Source organism: Haliotis cracherodii, unplaced genomic scaffold (assembly GCF_022045235.1).
Source record: "Haliotis cracherodii isolate W230 unplaced genomic scaffold, xgHalCrac1.p SCAF_12, whole genome shotgun sequence".
NCBI lineage: Eukaryota > Metazoa > Mollusca > Gastropoda > Lepetellida > Haliotidae > Haliotis > Haliotis cracherodii.
The window spans coordinates 17,989,223-18,003,192 of NW_027266267.1; the positions used below are offsets into that span (position 1 = coordinate 17,989,223).

Consider the following 13,970-nt stretch of genomic DNA (forward strand, 5'->3'; position numbering starts at 1 on the left):
ATTCAGTTGGGGAAAGTAAAGTTGCGGATAGCAACATGAGACATGTGGATAGAGTCCATTGAATTGAGCCGAACTAGGGACTCTGGTGCAAACTCACCCTCCGACAAGGGTAAGAATCTGAAACAGTCGCTCCAGGCAATGGCAGGATTACTGTAGTATATTTCCCGGGGGTCGACTAGATGTCATTGTGACCGGCACAGGCCGAATATTTGCGGATAGCGAAACTAGGAGACTGGGAAAGGATTGTGTAGGTACGGTTGGACATTAGAATCAGGTATATGATTCTTCTCTTATGTTTCAGAGAAAACATGAGTCCTCTAGGTTTACTCTTCCTGTTGGGGTTAGCTCAGGGTACAATTATGTATGAAAACTGCCATAAAATTGAACTTGACCAGGCTACCAGATAAACTCAAGGGTATTAAGAATATTCCTATGAATCATCTGATTGATCAGCTGAATGATTTACAGACAATGATACCAGATGATGAAACACCGGGTTGGAAGTATGTCTTAGGAGTAGCTTTAATTATAGTAGGGATACTGGTAGGGATGTTTCTATACGTGAGATATATTAGACCCTGGCTAGCTAAACGAGGAAAGAGTAGGAGGAATGTCTGTGCTGCAACCAGCTTTGAGATGGCGCCAGTTGACACTGGAAGCGCAGTTCACGCCTACAGAGGAACACTACCCTCTGCGCCACTCTTAAGACGAAGGGACCACGACCCAGCAGAGGTGGAACCAACTCCCGCCATACGGAGCATCTACCCGACGCTGGATACGGCTACCATCGGACATCGTGAGGTCAACTAACTCCCATTAGTTGACGGAAGCACGACGGAAGTAAACCAGAGAAGCAGTGACATCCCAACGAGGTGTCATCTCTGCAGTCGGTCTGAAGACCGTATTACAGAACTTTTTAAGTTGACTTTGAAAAGAAAAATATACACAACGCATGGCAGACGATCGAACACGTCGCTGTCCTGGCACCCAAGATCCGGTTGTGCAAAGATGTTTTTGTGATTACATTTTATGTATGCATATTAATTTCTTGTAAAGGTAATGGACAACGGTTGTTGTTGAATTGTACATATACAAATTGTACTAATGTGTTATATGATTGTTGTAAGAAATTTTACGTGGAAAATGTCTTCATGTGGAAAGGGCGAATGTAACACTATTCAGTGTGGGTAGAGGCTGTATGTTGCCGCCGGCTATACTGGAGAGTTTTCCTGTCCAGGTGACCTAATGGTCAAGATGAGACAGTTACCGGCTGACAAATTGCCTCCGGCTGATTGACGACCGTGTTAGACAAAGTGGTGCTTTGATTCTCCAGTAACCTAGTGGTCAGGAACTGTGTTAATGTGGAGGGACACCCTCCACACATCAGGGGATATATCAAGGACTGACCTGTTTGGTGACCCAATGGTCCCGAACTGTCATGTACTGACCGACAATTGTCGTCGGCTGACTGATGAATCGTGATTCAGGCTGACGAAATCGTGGTGCAAGCGCGTGTTGGTTCACGTTCAGCCAGCCGGGCTATCCACATATAAGCCGGTCCGTCAGTAAAGTACGGGGGAGACGCAGAGAGACGCAGAGGGACGCAGAGAGAGGCAAGAAGGCACAGAACCAGCAACACCAACCAAGACCAGATCGACAGAGCAGTCCCGGAGAGCAGCCCCAGGTCTCTAACAGCCGCCACGACTAACAACCACCGGTCAACCTAGCTCCCACCAGAACAACACATAGGGACAAGCTCTTGTCGCGTCTGGTCGTGCCTGAACAATCACCACAGTCTCCTCTCACAAGTCTCTGCCACGTTCGCCCTGGTCAAAACGTATTGTACTGTAAAGTATTTGTTAACAGTTATTAAAGAAAACCGCTATAACTCTGAACGACTCTGAAATTTCGATTGCTTTGTAAATAAATAAATTCACTTTTACAATTGGTAGAATATATCAGTAACTGAGATTTTTAGAGGATATATCCTCGAAGGGATTTAAAGTAGTGTAAAATTATTGTCCCCCTGAGGGTGTATATAAGACCACGTCTTTGAAAGTATATTTATTTCTGTCACGTTTTTAATCGTAGCATATGTGTTGTTTTAATGTTTGGCTAAATTTGCCAGCCATCGCCAACAACTGAAGGGATGATGTAAATCCGGCTGGGGCCATGCAGGTAGCAAAAGTACTGTAAGTCCCCATTGTCCCAAGTGTGGTGATCTACCTTCAGTTGAAGGCGATCTATAGCCTGTTGTTATATTGTGTTGTTGAATGGTAGTACATTTTTACATACTTTCACACTAGTTTTAAGTAAATCTGTGATATTCTAGTTATTATACTGCCCTTCTATGACAGAATTCTATATAGCTTAAATATATATTATTAATGTCAAATTTTGTCTTGTCACGGTATGGCTGAAATATTGCCGATGTGACGTTAAACTTTAACTCACTCACTCACCCACTGAAAGAGATAAAAAAGTATCACTGCTGTTAAATTTGGGCTGTACTGAGACCTGTTTATGCATTTGCTATAGCGACATACTTGGAAAGTCGTTCGAAGTATGAAAAGGAGAAACTGTAAATATGACACATTTATCTGAGGCTTCGAACAGACGCGGTGAAGCATGGAAGGTGAAATTGATAGCGGGTCTCCAAGAGTTACCTCCCTTCCAGGTACTGGCGCAATAGCCACATTGTCATCCGCGTTTATTGTGGACCAATCTCAGCAATCAGCTCCGAGATGAACAGTGGTAGTATCGTAGTTTTTAAAACAGAACAACTTTCTGAAAACATAGTTAAAATAATTTTGAATGTACTGTGAAGGATGTCTAATTGTGATATGCTTATGTACCTGCTACATTATAGTAAAGCAGCTCCCAAAACATTCTTATAATCAACAAAATATGATGATGTTTTTGTTGTTGGAGCAAGAGGTTAGTCACACAAGGTGTGAAGTGCAATGATACTCTACAAGAAGTCCCTTTTCGGCTAACTCCTTTCCCTTTATTGGTATACGTGTGTATTAGTTTATAGAGTGAAAACAAGAGTAAATATCCCAACACACAAACCTAATAATGTCCCTTTTTCCATACTTGTAACGCTTCCAGACGCCTAAATATACATAGTATTCTAACATATTTAGGCCCGAAGACGCGTTTAAACTATGGGACAAGGCACATGCTCAGGTTTGTCATAATGGCCAAAGGAAATTTGACCTTTTAATTTAGTAGTACATATATATGTTCAAAAATGGGACATGAATCATGCTGTCGTCGACAGAATCCTTCTCACTCACTCACTCACTCACTCACTCATGTTGCTCACTCCCTTGCCCACTTCCTCCCTCCCTTGCCCGCTCCCTCCCTCCATTGACCCATTGCCAGCTCCCTCCCTCGCTCCTTTGCTCGTTCCCTCCCTCCCTTGCTCGTTCCCTCCCTCCCTTGCCCGTCCCCTCCCTCGCTCCTTTGCCCCATTGCCCGCTTCCCCCCTCCCTCCCTTGCCGGCTCCCTCCCTCTCTCCCTTGCCGGCTCCCTCCCTCGCTCCCTTGCCCCATTGCCCGCAAATGACAAAGCAAAGTGATCATGTAATTGTTACAATCGGGCTGGCGGTGAATCTGAGAAGGGATTCATACGTTATATACAACTTATAAAAAAAATGATTATGAAAAACGAAAGGAAAAGTGCCCCTCACGCCCCTCCCACACCCGAAAAGAAAAAAACCCCGCAAAATCAATAAAAATAAAAATAAACAAATAAAAACAAACAACTACACTCACACAAGTAACTAAATGTATATTTAGATAAATATATAACCCAGAAAAAATAAGGGAGAGAAAAAAAAAAAATACATAAACAAATAAACATTAAAACCTAGAGGAATATGAAAATGTGTAATGCTAAAGCACGAAGACACGATAAACTGTACCAACATTACAATGTTCCCCGTTATGCATGCTTTACCTGGGTTACATACAGGTGATCTAAGTTAGAAATATATGACTGATATAAATTCTTTAAACACGGTAATATCGAATATGCTTGGATTATCTTTTTTTTCAAATGTGCTCCATTCAAGAAAAGTTATATAGAATTATATATTTACTCTCCCCCATGTATTTTGCTCTTTTATGTAAAAGCTTTTTCACCTTACACATTTTAATTACAGATTCCTTTGTTTTGATTTTAATGCAAACAAACCAGGCTTTTGAAATGCTATACAAAAACTATGCTTAAAAGTTTACAGAGTTTAATGTTTCTAATACAGTTAATTTTGTTGTCTGTATACATTTTTTTAATATACCAGTTTGAGTCTACATGTGAACACAATCGATGGTTGAAATGCAAGTCTAAGAACAAAACATGAACTAATTCTCAAGAACTCTGATGTATAAAGTTACCTTCATCTTTGATTGACTGATGTATTTTCAATCTTTATTCAGCACTGAAGAGGCCACAGGCCTATAGTAGGAAGCATTAAGTTTATGAATAATCAGCATTGATTTTGACTCCATAAACTGTCATAAAGTATTCATAAAGTATCAGGGGTCATTTAAACTTGCAAAATGATTGACATATCCCTTTTTTGAGCGAGGATTGGGCTGTTTTTCCACCCGATTGACTGATATTACAACATTCACATGGTTTAGAATGGTACAATGAATGGTAAAGCATGCAAATTACGCTAATACAAGATATTTCATAAGAAAACATCATATCTCCGTTAAAACATAAAACCAATATTTATGAGTCTACATATGATATAAGACTTTATCACTGTATCCAATTCCAAAATTTTAGATATAAACTTTCGGACAGTTCAGTTCAAAATTCTTCAACCTTTAAAACATCACAGGATTTGTAGCTAAACGACGGGAATCTACAGTCTTGACTGTGTGTTTTCTTTGATGAGAATGTTTCTCACAGACCTTACCGTGTAGGGGTGTGATATCCTGGGCAGGAAATGACAGTGTTTTGACATTAATTAACGTGTTGGACATCCCTAATTAACTTTTACTAATTCATGTTAAACCAACACAGGATCTTTTCTGGAAGTGGACAATCGCGAATGACATAAGGCTGACACAACACGTGTTAATAACTGTCCTAGAACTTCTAAAGTTACTAAACAATTTTTATACTTAACGACTAGCATATAAACTAAACATCGTCTCTATCAGAAGCCAGCTAAACTGGAAAAATATCTGCGAAGGTATAAATAACCGTACAGATGCCAGAACGGTCTGGCGCAAAATCCACGCCATTAGAGGCTTAAAACGACATAAAAAAACTCCCTGACATTAACAACTCAACCAACCCCGCCCAAAAAGCAAATAATCTCGCCAACCACTTTTCAGCCGTTAGCAGTAACACCAACATCAGCCAAAAATTCCAAGATAAACTTAAAACAAAAAACAAACCCACAAAAGAACCAAACAATAACAATCTAGAAATAAACCAACCCTTCACAATGGAGGAGCTCCTCTACATAATCCAAAACAGGAAAAAGGGCACAGCCCCAGTATTTGACCTAACTTTTTACCAAATAACTAAAAATCTCCCGCTAAAACTACTCCAGCCACTACTCAAACTTTACAATCTCATCTACCTAAACGGACAGGTTCCTACTCCCTGGAAACAGGCCCTAGTCATACCAATCCCTAAACCTAATAAACCAGCTAATCAAGCTAACTCATATAGACCAATATCCCTAACTTCAAACTTATGCAAATTAATGGAATCAATGGCTAAAAATAGATTACAACATTACCTAACCCAAAATAACATCAACGATTGAACTGCATGGCAAGTATTTATAAAACGACCGGGGGAGGAAATATTCTGGGGGGAGATTTTATTTCGTAGGGTGAGGGAGAGTTTATTTCGAGAGGGGCGGAATTGTAACGGTATAAATTCGCCGTGGGGAGATTTTATTCTGGGGACGAATATATTTCGTGACACCGGCACCAAAGGCGTGCTCGAAAGTTTCAAAACATTGCTAAACGTCTGTGACCCGTCTCCCTTTGGACTTTCCTCCTAAGGTAAGTCTACACGTGTTTATATCACTTAAATACTGTTCAAAGCAGCGTCCAACCCTCACTCACGCACTCAACCACCCACTCGCTTACGTGAGGTGTAATTTTAAAGAGTTTTATTGCAGTCTTTTGTCTCCTTTCAGGAAATGAAGAAAATCTTTTTCTTTGTCATCTGTGTGACGTCGCTTCCAGTATAATACTTCTGTCTTCCACAAATGAAAAACGTTGTTTCTGCTCTACACGTCATCACTCGTTTTGGAACGAAGTCTGACAAGATTCACACTCGTCGGGCTTCACCAAGTGTCACCCGAACAATTCAGCAAGATGAGACAACTCGTCCAAACCAGTATGGCATCATACCGGATGTAGCACAACCAATGGACGTCTTGGTTGACAAATACATAATTTATGACTGCAATTCTGTTTGTGGCGGTCTGGCTGACAGACAGAAAGGTATAATTACATCATATTTAGTATCACAGATGTTGAAACGAAATTTTGGATTATCCATGGAAAGACCTTGTGAATTTTCAAATTTTGTCATTCCAAATCTGGTTGAATGGCGTGTTGAAAAGACAAAGCCTAAAGGTCGGAGTCACGAAACTAAGAGAAGCATTAATAATAGATGGCTTGGACAAGAAATGAAACACAAGAGTCTGGAAACGATGTGTGACAAGGATGTGACTTTCTACATGGGGAACATAGATTATGAGCCTAGTCTCATGCAGAACCCACTCTTTTCTACTGTGAAATGGGCACAGAACAAAAGTCACCATGATATATACAGAATCGCATTTTCTAAGCTCTTCCGGTTTGCGCCCAATACACAGTCAAAGTTCGATTCCTTTAACGCTAAAGCAGAAAGCGCATCTAAAACCTTAATTTGCGCACATCTACGTATGGGGAAATCAAATACCATACCCAGTGATGATGCTAAAAAGTCTCGACCTGATCTGGATTCACTAGTTCTGTTTTTACAGAAACAGATACACTTTGCTAATTCGTGTAGATTGTTCATAGCAACGGACTCGGACGAGGCCAGAGTTGTGTTAAAACGAGCGTTTCCTGATCATTTCCTGGAGATCGAAGGTCAAATAGTTCACATCGACCAGCCTCACGGAGGTGCTGTTTGTTCTGGCATGGAGAAAGCTATTTTAGATGAATATATTCTCTCAACGTGTGACACTCTGATAATGTCGAGAAGTGGATTTAGCCGAATGGCTGCCGCCGTGAGGGGCTCTGATGAGGGATTGTTTTGTGCAACCCAGAATAACAGAACACGAAGCAAACGATTAAACCCAACATAAATCCTTGAAATAATTACACCAAATGTTGTTGAATGATTTCAAACATTATTGCTTCCTGAAACAGCTTCTTGTCTACGTAACACTGAACGTACCTGAAACACAACTTGACAGTAACCTTTCTGAAGCAAGTGATATCCGGGTGCCATATACCTTGATATAGAAATGTATGGCTTATGTGTTGATAATAATATCAACATTCACACACTAACATACGTTGAACCCCATGGAAATTCCGGTTTTGTTTAATCTTTGCTCAGAAGCTTTGCGATCAACATGCAAGGCCCCAGTAAAGCTTTCAAAAAGTTTTATGTCAGACATGAGGAGTACATTTCCAAATTTGACGCATCAGTGACAAGAATGTCCAAAGAATTTCCTTATTTTGACTTGTACCATATGCTCCCGTGTTTCCTTTTGGTGAACAATTGACTTGCCTTTGCATGTGTTTGTGACGGGTAGCACCGGTGGGACAGGAAACGCCCACCTCTTCGTCAACGTCTGGTATCATCACTATGTGACTGTGGTTCATAAACACATGGTTATGATACAGTCGGAATCGTACAATGGACTCGGCTTTCGGCAGAGATTTCTTATGAATATGGAAAGGGTTCTGTCGCTTTTAATTATATCGATGATACAGCTTTTGGGAAATATAACGGTGCATTTTGTCAATCAATAAAATCGCGTTCAGTTATCGTGTAACTTTGTTGAAAATATATGATCAATGGAAAGAATCATATTGTTGCTATACTTTCACTCTTACACCCAATCACCTGGAACATGTTCGTGTGAATGCATGTTAAGTATGGTAAGGAAGTGGGGGTACGAACCCTTGTAGCCACCTCACCTTATCAACGTGCGAGCACGTGCTTGTCGTACGAGGCGAGGAAATGTCAGATGAAGACTCGATTAGTGATTGGCCGTTGTCATATATATTGAGTCAAATTAAAAACTTCACATTTTTAAAAGTAATGCCATATATGATATACAACGGATAAATGTATCAGAAAAGGTAATTTTTAATCATTAATGTTCAAAGGAGGATTTTAATTAACGGTGGCAACCATAATTTGTTCCAAGCACCTACGGTATTCGGTAATAACATCAACAGTTTAAATCATCAGTCCCAAGCACGAGAATCTGATGGCACACAAGTTCAGTAGCGTGTATGGGCACCATGTGCGTTGACAACTGCCAAACAACGCCTCCGCATGGACCTTGTGATGCTTGTGAACACATGATTGGGAAGACGACGCCATTGTTGCTGCAAAATGGTGCCAAGATCTTGCAAATTCTGTGGTTGGTTCTGGAGAGTGCTCAGACTTCTGCCAAGAGCATCCCAGACGTGTTCAATGGGATTGAGGTCGGGAGACCTTGAGGGCCAGTCCATGACGTTGACTCCCGCATTCTGAAGGAAATTCCTTGTCAAAACTGCTGTGTGTGGTCTGGCATTGTCGTGTTGGAAGATCAAAGCGGGTCAATGGGCTGCCATAAAGGCAGAAGTTCTGGTGCCAGTACCTGGTCGCGATAAGCAGCAGCGTTGAGGTTGCCACGGATGACAAGAAGCCTGGAACGTGCATTGCCACAGAAAGCACCCCACACCATGACACTTCCGCCTCGAAATCTGTCAACTTCCTGTGCACAACACTGGGCGTAACGTTCATGACGGCGCCTCCACACCCTCGCCCTACCATCAGCAAATCGAAGATTAAATCGGGATTTATCACTGAAGACGACTTGATTCCAATTCCTCTGAGTCCATCGTAAGTGCCGCTCTGCCCACAATTGACGTGGACGTCTGTGTAATTGAGTCAGAATCGGCCCGCATTACAGCCGTCGTGCTTGAAGGTGAGCAGTTCTCAGACGGTTTCGAACAGTTTGCGCACTCAGTCTACCCCTAAACAGTTCATTTCTGGTTGATGTAGCCGTCAGAAATCGGTTACGGAGGTGACGTAAGACAATCTGAAGATCCTCTGCTTGTGACGTCACACGTGGTCGACCTGGCCGGTGGTACCCGTTTGCTGTAGACGCGTCTGTAAATCATCAACAGTCCGTCGACTACAACCCATCGTCCTTGCGACTTCAGCTACGGACGTTCCCGTCTGCAACATGCCGATGGCACGTTTACGTTGCACATTTGAAAGGCGTGGCATGCATAACAAATGACCGTAAAGACTTTTGTTTTCTTGTGTTTTTCTTTTTTTGTTAATGACTGCTAACACGTATGGCTCAAAACACGTGCGGTATTATGGCCACGTGACCAACTTTTGCCACTATAGTGCTGTGCACATGATTTTGATCGATTCAGCTGCACAAATACGTTTGTTATATGAAGGCAATACGCGGCCATTACTGTTTAAATACACAATAAGGGCCCACAATGATAACTAGTCAAAATGTTAAAATTTTAGGATTGTGAAGTTTTTAATTTGGTTCAGTATACATTAGCTCAAAGTTTTCAGCGTGTAACACTTAACGAAAAACATGAAATCTTGTTTGTAACCTAACTTTACAGTATCCCTCAATCAAGCAAGTAACGCACTGGCGTCAAGGAACACTTGTATGAATATTGCTAATCGGTGAGCTATATATTTGCAAACATGCTAATATAATGCTAATCTGTGATCTATATATTCGCATACTTACAAATACCAAAATGCCACCACTGTAAACAAAGTTCACTCGGTGACTTCCTTAACGGGATGCGGGTCCATTAAACGAGTAGGTCCTCCGCATCTTTGAACAGTAGTTCAGTTGTATCACGGCGTGTCGGTGTATCGGTTTGATGTTGAAAAGGAAAGTCCGAAGTTGTGCATATCTTTGACGTTTACCAGTTCGATGAAACCCAGGTTTGATGCTGACAAACCCAGAAATGTAATTCTAATCGGGATCCGAACTCTACACAGCGAACTGCGGCGCCTTACACGATTGGACCATGAAATGGGTCTCTTGAAGCGCAGGGATGAGTTTGGTCTGCGTGCGTGCGTGCATGTTTGTGCGTGGCACAATTTGTGAAGTTCAATTCCGGTGTCCCCCGTCGCGTTTATACCGAGGTTCCGTGGATGGAATAGATTTCAGGCAAACACGACTGGGCGTAGGAGGCAACGTAATGACTGGGGTACTTACATGATGCATGTCATCGTATCCCGTATCAGGTATCGTATCTGGTCTAAACTCGAATAATTACAGAGCGGCCATATATCAGGAATACTGCAGGAGTGCAGCGTTAAACATCAAGCAAGGATGTTGTTGCTGTGAAATTGTTAAAATGGCCCACCCTTCAATTCAGTCACTCGACCACACCCACTCACTCTGTCATGTAACTTAGCTCCGAATGCAATACTCTCAATAATGATTTCTGATAGTGGTGTTATTCTAAAACAAAACCATTAGATTACAAACACATATGACAATCTCATACTGTATCGTTGTCTCGTTCGTCCATCTGTTGAGCTGTTTAAATATTTAAATCAATCCGCCACTTCTTATATGATTATTTCATTTATTCGAAACGCACGGCTTTAAGATTCCCGATCGCCAGACAGATTCTAGAATGTCACTTCAATTTATAGATTTTGTTTAATCTCATTTTAAAATGCTTGATTAATATTATTATTATTATTATTATTATTATTATTATTAGTATTATTATTATAGTTTATTACAGTGTCATGTGTTACAAAGTAATACAACATTTAGCACATACTTAAAATACAAACACCAAGCCTCAAAGGGCCGAAATGACACCTTAAGATATTACAAATATTAAAATACAATTAGATATAAAAAGTAATCATGCACATTTTTAATATCTACATATACACATATTCACTAACACAATCACATAATGCATGCATGCATACACACATACATACGCACGCACGCACACAATCAATCATTCTAATATTCTCCCGCACATACTAAACAGACACCCAAACACATTCAGATATCCCCCACCCCCTCACTCGAGACATACACGGGCACGCACGCACCCACACGCACACACACACACACACACAGACAGACAGACAGACAGACAGACACACACACACACACACACACACACACACACACACACACACACACACACACACACACACACACACACACACACACTCAACCTAACTCACAAATACACCCATACCCAAATTCCTGCATCTACACACACTCCATATCATTTCTTCTGACCGTACCAACATTCATATCCCCTCCCCACACACACCCATGCCCCATAACCTCACACACTCAATTACACTTTTCATATAAAATTCATATTGAATAGTTATTGTAGTTATTGTAACAATAACTGAGCTCCTAAACATTAACGTAAATGAGGTATCCCAAACCACCAAATCTGACCTAAATAGAGGAAAGTCAAAGTAAGTGTCTCTCTCTCTCTCCCTCTCTCTCTCTGAATTCCCCAAAGTTGCTGCTACATCCTATTGATCAAGAACCAGTTGATACACTTGTCTCGCAACTGAACGACCTCAGGTTACTGGGTGCGACCATTGTGTGATGTCTAGACACATTATCCACCAGAGAAAATATGGGTTGTTTTTTTTCTGCACAGACATTAACAATTTGATAGGGTCTTCCGAATTATGTAAGTGGGGTTTGAAAGTAATTCGAACAAATCGAATAAAATAAGAGCTTCCCAAAACATGAAAACATTGTTTTTAACACAATTTACTGTGATAAGTGCACTCACGTTTCACGGGATGATCAGAATACCTAACGGCAACAAGCTTCGTGCATGTAGACGTATAAATGTGACCAGTAGTGTTGTCTATGTAGCATCTGTCAAACATACAGGCGACTAACGGGATCTGGGAGTCAGGCTCGCGGACTTGGTTGACGTATGTTATCAATCCCAATTGCATGGATCGATGATCATGATGTCAATCACTGGATTGTCTGGTCCAGACTCGATTATTAACAGACCGCCGTCATAGAGCTGGAATATTACTGAGTGCGGCGTTAAACAACACCAAAAAAGAAAGGGGCCATCGTCGAGTGCTTGGTTAAGTGCAGGTGCGGTTACCTCCATATATTTCTAAAGCAATATACATACTTTACTTTGTAACTTGCATTGTACACTTCGTTGTGGAACGCGACCGTGTCCGTGTCGCATTCCATATGTATAAAATGGAATGAAAACATTGCGAGTTTTATTTTCTTTATTATACTGATGAGGGTACTACTGCTTCGATTCAATCTGAGAAACTGGTCCACAATAGGGCCCCAGTATTAATGTGAAAGTAGGTCGCTAATAAACGAGAGTAGGTTACCAATATGCGAAATTAGATCGCCAATACTCGAAAGGGACGGATATCTTGTGAAATGAAAGTCACTTAGCAGCTGTGGGGTTTTCCCAGTCCGACTGAGTCATACCTTTCAGCTCCCTGCTCCGCTTCAGCCAGGTACAATTTTCATGTTCTGTTTGTTTTACAACAAAAACTTTCATTCTACAAACTTGAAAGCGAGCGCTTTACAGCAGGTTTGTAAACTAGAAGCACACTTGTCCTCCATTGTGTTTAAATTGCGGACGAAGGCATCGACTTTCTTGCATTTCGGCTGTTGTGTCTGTGAATGTGACAATGTCAGGGTGGAGTGAAAATGATTCGGAGTCGGATATGCTGCTAGCTTTTGTGTCCATTCTTACTCTTCGCCCTGCATTCACATTATCGGTGGCTTTTGAATTAGGACCTGAACATGGATGTAGACTCCTGACTGTCTGTAAAAATCATGCATCTGATCAATAGTTTGATTCCTTGTCGTGAGATGTCGTGAGATGTGAAGTGGTAAATTTCTAAGAACTGTATCCACCTTCCTCCCACATCACTGAGTGAGTGAGTATGGTTTTACGCCGCTTAACAAAATTCCAGCAACATCACCTCAGGAGACCCCAGAAATGGGCTACACAAACTGTACCCATGTGGGGAATCGAACCCATGCCTTCGGCGTGACGAGCGGACGTTTTAATCTTTAGGCTACCCCATCGCCCTTCTTCCCTCATCAAGCTGACACAATGTGATGTATTGTCCAAGGTAGCATTAGACTGGGGTTCTTGTCTTCAAGTGGGCTAAATATTATTTTCGGTGTCCACTGCAATATTGTTGAAGTATTGTTCAAAGCGGACCAGATAACGTGGATCTGCTTCATTCGCCCATTTAAGATATGGTTTGTTACTTCGAGGTTTTCACAATCAGCTTTATGTGATGAAATTGCAGTTTGTTTAATAGTACAAAAATAAGTGTGTTTAAACATTATCTAAGTTTTGTTCAATCATAATGCAAACATGGATGTTTACAAGTCCTCTGGGTACGTATTATATGCACTTTATTATTCATATATTATTATTATTATTAACTGTAACGCCATACCTACTGAAGTATGCTATATTTTGTAGTGTGCAGTAAGCCATATGGTATATAGTTGTCTATATGTGTTGTATGCTATATTTTGTTTAATTGGCTATGTCCAATAGATTAAATTGTCTACAACCGACTGTGAATTAAGGTGTGCTCTACTGTGCTAAACTGTGAGCTTTATGCTAGACTATGCACAACTGTAAGCTGTATGCTAGACTATGTACAACTGTAAGCTGTATGCTAGACTATGTACAACTGTA

General features: G+C 41.0%; 1 pseudogene; it reads left to right on the forward strand.

The window, feature by feature from the left end:
- The first annotated feature begins 6,181 nt into the window (after positions 1-6,181).
- LOC139457599 (uncharacterized) lies at positions 6,182-7,342 on the forward strand (annotated as a pseudogene).
- The last annotated feature ends 6,628 nt before the right edge of the window (positions 7,343-13,970 follow it).